This window comes from Corvus hawaiiensis, chromosome 10 (genome assembly GCF_020740725.1).
Source record: "Corvus hawaiiensis isolate bCorHaw1 chromosome 10, bCorHaw1.pri.cur, whole genome shotgun sequence".
Taxonomy (NCBI): domain Eukaryota; kingdom Metazoa; phylum Chordata; class Aves; order Passeriformes; family Corvidae; genus Corvus; species Corvus hawaiiensis.
The window spans coordinates 13420340-13427816 of NC_063222.1; the positions used below are offsets into that span (position 1 = coordinate 13420340).

The following is a 7477-nucleotide window of genomic DNA, read 5'->3' on the forward strand; positions in this document are numbered from 1 at the left end:
TGGGAACAAAAACAAAAGTGGGGAGGGGGGTATTGTATTGTTTTTTGTATGTTCAATCCCCTGCACCCTGCTTCTTTCTCAGTAGGAGATTTGGAAAGGAAAAATATATTTCTCTGCACCAAGCCCCGTTGAATGATTTCCTACAATTTTTTAAATACAGCATTCTCAGGAGCCTGGTACTGAACCTGGATTTACCCTATTTAAGGATTTTTTTCTACCTCTCTGTGAAGCTTACTCATCATAACTTTTGGAGAGATTTGAGTTAAATAGAGCTTGAAGCTGAACAAGACTTTGGTCTTCTTAAAAGACAAAAAATGAGATTAGTCTCCTGTGATGGAGAAAGTTATATAATTTAAGGTTTGCTGGAAAAATCCCAGATGCTAAGAGTATGTGGGCAGCTCTGAGTATGGATTTCAAAACCTCAGAATACTCAAAGATTTAATCTTAAAGATTTTTGCAATTATTCAGAGCTTTGATGTCCCTGCTAGTGGAAGTGCCAATCATCATCTTGCTAGTTGGACATTTTGTTAATACACCTCAGCATTCACACTAAGTCTACCATCAAATTACTGAAGCCTTTTAATGAATTTATGTTTACAGTTTGTGTTAGTATACCTGGAAACTAGTACTTTTTTCCTTAGAGAAAAATCATTCTGTTAATGTCATCTACATGAAAAATCTTTCATTTAGACAGATGGGTTTTTTTTGGACTGTATTAATAGAATATGCAGAGCATAAATGTGTTTAGAAATTACTGTTCAGTTTTGTAGGTCAGATCCAGCTCTGTACCTGTTGAGAATAGAAAAAGCTTCACCTGCAATGGGCAGAACTCTGGTCTACCTTTGCTCCAGGCTGTTACTAACATGGAAATGGCCTGAGGTGATCGTGTGTTCTACCCATGTACACTGGGAGAATATAATTATTTCATTTAGTTCAGCCTGTCCTCTGCATCAGTACTGAGTTGTTTTTCTGGTTTGGTATTTATTTCTTTTCTTGTAGGTAATAACACATGGGGTTTCCTTCCAGTTTCCTTTTGAAGAACATCGCTTCTGTATTGGAAGCTTTACTTGTATTAACTGTGGTGAGGGGATAAATCATTGAAGTAACTTTTAGCCTCAGCTGTTTGGCATCGTGAATCTTTGTCCTGATGCTTGTTTGGTTACAGATGTTGGGCTACACACCAAAAATGGGACTCTTACCTTAAAAGTTACCTGTGAATAGTCAGTGTTTCTGTAGAAAAAGATTCGATCATAGAGGCCTCATTTTACATTAGTCTTGCAACAGAAGTTGCCCTTCAGTTAAAACATGTAAAACTGCCATTGTCTTGTTAGAAGAAGCATTTTAATATAGAAAAATCAGAGCCAGTTCCTCTGTAAGATACTTCCTGCAGGTTTTCTTCCTGTCTTAATGGGAGGAAAAAAAGTCAGAGAAAAGCTAAGTCAAAAATTCAGGTTACTGCAGTTTGAAGTCTGTTAATTTGGTGATTGATTCTTAATGTAGAATCATTAGCAGAGCTATCAGAAAATCATTGACACAAGGGTTACTAGAAGCTTGAATGTCACTTGAATGTAGTTTGGATCAAATAGCTCTAATAATTTATGACAAAAAGTAAGACTTCTTTTGTCTCTTTAAATCTCAGGCAAGCAACTAAGGAAGCCACTAAAGGAAATTTCAAAGTTTTGTTCACTAACATGTACTTAATTTTTTTTATGTGGTGCAACTCTGAACAGTAAGTATTGCATGGAACTGTGGAAGCAGTGCCTCATCTTGATTTTTCATTACCTGAAGGGAATTGCTAAGACTTTAATCTGGATTTGGCAACAATTCCTTTAAAAAACTCATGGTTATCAATGTATTTGGAACAAAAATTTCATACTCAATTTTAGAAAGTTTACTTAGCTCTGTATATTGTGTATTAGAGAGGATGATCTTCTTTTGAATTTGCTTTACAGTTGTATGGAATAAAAATGTGTCCTTCCAGTATCCAAATGTTATGTGACTTGTGAGCATATTGATGCCATTTCTATTTTTCTGACACAAGAGAGCCCCTACAGTGATAACTCCTCCAGGGTTTATTGTCCCTAACGAGGTCTCTCTTAAACCCACTGTGGCTGCAGATTCTAACTTCAGAAACTGCCACTTCACTCCTAATTACAAGTGGGACAGATGCACTAAACACTATAAATATTTTAATGGCTCTTATTTAGAACCAAGTTGTCTTAGCATTTTAAGTGTTCTTGTGAATGTGAAAAAAACATAATGCATCAGAGCTTGGGTGAATTTTAGTGTAAGGAATTGGGTTTTTGCTTAACATGTGACTTTTTTTTTGAATGTGATAGGGCTGCTCTGTCTAGGGGCTAATGCCAAATGACTTAGTCAACTATACCAGAGCATTTTTGCCTTTTGACTTTCAGGAGAGGTTAGCACATAATTAACACAGCATCTGTAATTCTGTAGGTTTCTCTCTAAATTTGTGTTGAGAAATTGCTTGATTTAAACATTACTTAGAAGTGATAGTAAATTTCAGACCAATTGATTTAAATGTTAGTTTAAAACAAATCCACAGATAAGATTACAAATCTTAATGTGCTCTTGAGAAAAGTTGCAGGAATGGCTCAGCCTTCTTTTAAGAGCAGCTCATTATTTTGTCCTCTAAATTGCATAGTAACTTGTTGGGTATAAAGAAGCTTATTTTTTGAAGCTGATAGCATAGAAAGGTTTGCGCTGAGGTTCAATGTGAGGCATTAACCTACAGGTGAAGCCTGAAATACCTCTTATTTTTATTAGTTATCTTAAAGGACACAAAACCAGAACTCGGTGAATAACAATATTACAGAAAACCTCTTTCGTTTGACAGAGAAAGTAATTAACCCCAAAGCAAGAGTATACCAAAATGCTTGGAGTTTTCAATAGTAGTAATAGCCTCACCTAAAGCTGAGGCATTGCAGGAAAATAGTGAAAGAAAAAGATCTTTGGGGCACTGTAGTAATAAGGTACAAATTAGACTGAAATGGCAGGGCAAGAATGATAACTGTCTATTAAAGTAACCAGGTAAAGCAGCTGTTGGTGAATAATACTGGATGTCATTTGGCCTTAATAGTTCTGTCTGCATGGGAGAAGTCAGGATGGTGTGTATGGTGATTGCTTCAACTATGCTTAAAACATGCCTTAATAACAGAACCTGGGGAGGGAAAAAACCAAAACCAAACCAAGCTTTCCAGCATTATTCTGAAGATCTACACAGCTCTGTAGATCTTGGACTTCAGTGTAGTTTGCAGGGACAAGTGTCTGCTGGCCCACTCAAACAACTGTGGGCAGACACCTTAATCAGATTACGAATTTGAAATTTCCACACAGTGAAATGTGTCTGGAGTCCTGTTTCTCATGGGAGAGAGGGAAGAGATAGAGGGATAGTAGTCCCAATTTCTTCTTGCTACTTCTCCTGTTTAAGGCTTAGTTCTAATTAATGGTAGGAAAGATTCTGTATGCTGTCTTTCCTTTAGCAGTGTTAGGTTGCTCTTAGTAGTGTTAGGTTCACGCTTGGTAGTGGAAGTAATAAAAGAGTATCAAAGATTCTCTTTGATAAGACCTTTAGTTCTCAGAGACCTTCCATTTATTGCTGGAGTTTGGGAGGATGTGTAGAAGAAGACACCTCTCTTCTGAACACACACAGGTGGGACAAAAGAAGAGATCTCTATACTGCTAACGAGGTCATGTTTTATCATCAGTCACACACCAAGCTCTCATTTGAGGTGTTCTTCAGGGAACTGCAGCCTAGAAGGGCCAAGAAAGAGCACGCAGGTCAGTGCATATGTAACAGGTTACTGACTTGACCATTTGATCACCTTTTTGAAATAACGTGCAGTCTCCAGCTAAAAATAATACATATGATGATTGTGCTGGATGCTCCTAATGGCTTGACAAATACCTTGAAAATTAAAGTCTGTTTGTCACCTGTATTTTAGTGGATCCATGTGTTTGTCTAAAAACTTGTGCTTCCTGCTGCAGTGTCACACTGTCAAGCAGAAAGCTGCTGCAGTGGATCTTGTGTTTCCAAGTGCCCCAATGTGTTAAAGTAGGTCAGAAATTGCATAAGATGCCATTACTGGAAACTGCTGTAGGCTGACTTGCATATGAAAACTCAGCAGTGCAACTAGCAAATGCACTCTGACAAAGAGAAATGCAGCCATGGCTTAAAACATGACAAGAGAGCTCTCTGAAATCTCCCTAGGATATGAATGGCTGTTGGAATCGTGAGATGTCTTTGCCCATTCAGTTCATGTTCCTGCTATCTGCTGAGCCAGAGCTGCCTGCCTGGCTTGTCATGGGGCTCACATTGTTCTTGTCTGCAGGGAGATCAGGCACATGGCTTCTTAACTCCTTCTGCATCGCAAAAACCATGTTCTATGTTCCCCTGCTTGCCAAGCTCCTTGAGAGCAAATATACACAGTGCACAGTACACTGCCAGTCATGTAAAGGCAAGAATCCGTAGTAGCTCTTCCACTGACTGAGTGGTTGCTGGTGATTAGTAAGGGCCAGTGGGAATGTGGGGTAAGTGCACAAGCCTCTGCAGTTTCTGCTGTTTAACACCAACAAGCCCAGGGAGCACTGAGCAGGCTACAGCGTGTGCATTTTTCCTCTTCCATAGCGCTGTTTCAGAATGCTTCAGCACATTCCTGGATATCCAATTAATGCAGTATTTTACCTTCTTTATAGAGTTACAAAAACGTCAGTGGAGAAGGAAAAAAAAATTCTGAAAGTACCTTCATCAGTCCTCAAGGTGCCTGCTTGTTCTGCTGTGTGTGCATCCTATGCCCATGAAACCAGACCCAGTTGGTTAGGAATGTCTCTTGGCTCACTCTCTTCCATGCCCTTGTACTTCACTACATTTTCCCTTCAGATTTTGTATCTTTTAAGAATCTGAACGTTGGAAAGGACAGTCTCCTGTTTTGTTGGGGTTTTTTTGCTACTGGTACTTTCATATAATCTTTTCTAACACAAATTTAACCAGTTGAATAGAAACAAGAAAACTCCCAGTCGAGGGGATTATATCCATTAATAAGCAGAGTGGGGTATATTTGGCTGCAATTATCTTTAAAAGTTATTATAATATTTTAAAATTATCTTTTAGTTCAGTGTATAACTGTGAATGGTTCATAAGTCAGAAAACATACTGCTTGGTGATGCATTTTTCCAAAGGTTTAAAATATGGGTACTCCTCCATGAAATGAATGAGTTTGCAGTTATTTCTGAAAAATCTTCAGCAGCCGGGACTGCTTTATTTCCTGGAATTGTTGCATCTCTGGTGGTATATATGCCCATTTGTCACCTTGCAAATCACCCATTTCCAATAGATAAATAGATGGGTCAGTATCAATCATCTCAGGAACACACACACAATTGTACAGTTAGGTGGGCTGGAAGGGTCTGCAGTTAATTTACAAACCTCAGCATGTCTCTGCCAGTGCAGCAGCTTCTGCTCCTCATTTTGCTGCTCAAGGGCCAACAAACAGTGGTCTGATAAATGCTCTGATATAGTTGACTCAGTCATTTGGCATTGGCCCCTAGACAGAGCAGCCCTATCACATTCAATCTTAATTTAATAGACTTAATATATTGCCTGATGACAGAAAACAGTAGGTAGAAGCTTGGCAGAACATGACATAAAGGTTTGTAAGCCTAGATAGAATGTTTAGAACTTGGCTTTAGTCATGCTAATGAGATGATGAGAAAATATCAAAGGTTAGAAGGTTTGAAAGTAATAACAATAAAAACCTGGGCTTTCCCCTGGCTTACATCAGCCTGGGCAACCTGACTGCAAATAGCCAGCAGCTGTGTTAACCTACATCTCACACGAAGCTATCAGCAACAGTCACAGCAGCTTTTCCTACAATTTGGTTAATTTAGTATTAGTAATACTTAATGACTTTGTTATGGTAATGTGGAAGTGTTACCTTAGTGTTAAGATGCTGTGCTGACTCCAAACTTGTCAGAAATCAGGGATGTTTGTAACAAGGCGGATTTAGCAGCTGTGTGTCCCCAGGTTCCCGGTGCGCCAGGCCCCGCGAAGCTCGGAGCCGCTCTCGGACCTGCGGTCGCTGGGAGCGGCGCTGGCGCGCGCGCGGCCATTACCGGTGAGGGCAGGGGGCGAGCCCGGGCCCCTCACGGGGACGGAGCGGCGGGCGGAGCGCAGGTACCGCGGGCAGAGCACGGACAGGACAGGGGCAGCCGTCCATGCAGGGTCGGCGGCGGAGCGGGTGCCGTGCCCGGTGGTACCGGAGCCAAACGCCGCCGGCCCGCCTGGGCTCGGCCCCGCGGGCGCTGGGGCGCGTTCCGGCCCGTGCGTATCCCTGGAGCCGGGGAGGGGAAGGCGCTCAGCGCGGGGCCCGCTCCGGAGCGGGGAGGGCGTGCGGAGCCTGTGCGGGGCGGTGGCGGGGCGAGAGCGCAGGGGGGGCTTTGCTGGGCAATGAGTGCGGAAAGCGGCACAGGCTGGGCCATTGCCGGGAGCCGAGCGGTCCGGGGAGCGCAGATGCCCCTAGCGCTCACGGGGGCAGACGTGGGAACTTGGCAAATACAGGCCGGGTCCTCAAGATGGGGATGCAGTTTCTTGGAAAGGAGAGCAAATATGGGTGTTCTGGTCAGAGGCTGTCATTCCAAAACAGTAAATTTAAAGCACAAGAACTGCCTCTTAACAAAATACACGAACATGCAAACAGGCCTTTTTCTGATGCTTAACTAAGGTGTGGCCTTAAGAACATGCCGGCAGTTGTGAAAGCTTCACGAGTTTATTTTTTACACCCCGCTTAAAAAATAACTCTTACCTTTAGCACAGAGCAGCGTGGGCGTGGTGTGGGCAGTCAGCGTGGGTGAGCTGGGCTGTCTGTGGTGCGTTCGCACCCTGCCTTTCCGTGCAGGAACTTGTTCTCCATGCACTCAGCCCAGTCCTGTTACTGGGAGCTCTGCTTGCTGTTTTAATTTCACTCATCAAAGCCAGAGGCTTAAATTGTGCACAGGCCAATGCTAGGACATTTTTGTGAGGTTTACTCATTTAAAATGTCTTTTATCTTCTGAATGTGCCAAGACACTTATGTCCTTGTGGTGCTTATTTATTAAAAATAACTATCTTGCTTATGCCAGCAGCTGCTGTAAAATGCAGTCTGCTGCCTTCTACATAATATGGCATTAAATGGAACTTTTGTTATTTAATGTTTGAAAAATAATGTTCAGTTAATGGTGGCAGACTAATTGAATGTAATATTTGTATGTAATATTATAATTGCTGCATAACCTGGACTTTAATATCAAGATGATGAAAACTTGGGTTAACACAGGTTATTTGAACCAAGGGAGAGTATTGGCTTTGTGGTTTCACGTATTGTACCAGAATGGTGCTTAGATAATTTTGCCATTTTGTAGCTCTGTTTGCTGCCTTATGATGGAAGAAGACAAACCCTTCTGTTTGCTTACTTCTTCCTTT

The 7477-nt window shown here is 41.6% G+C and overlaps 1 long non-coding RNA gene across 1 annotated transcript; it reads right to left on the minus strand.

Moving 5' to 3' along the window:
* Positions 1–3590: 3590 nt before the first annotated feature.
* Positions 3591–6276, minus strand: LOC125330624. The gene is made up of 2 exons (XR_007205643.1): positions 5955–6276; positions 3591–3774 (listed from the first exon to the last, which is right to left on the minus strand). It is a non-coding gene; the product is annotated as an uncharacterized LOC125330624 (long non-coding RNA).
* Positions 6277–7477: the final 1201 nt, after the last annotated feature.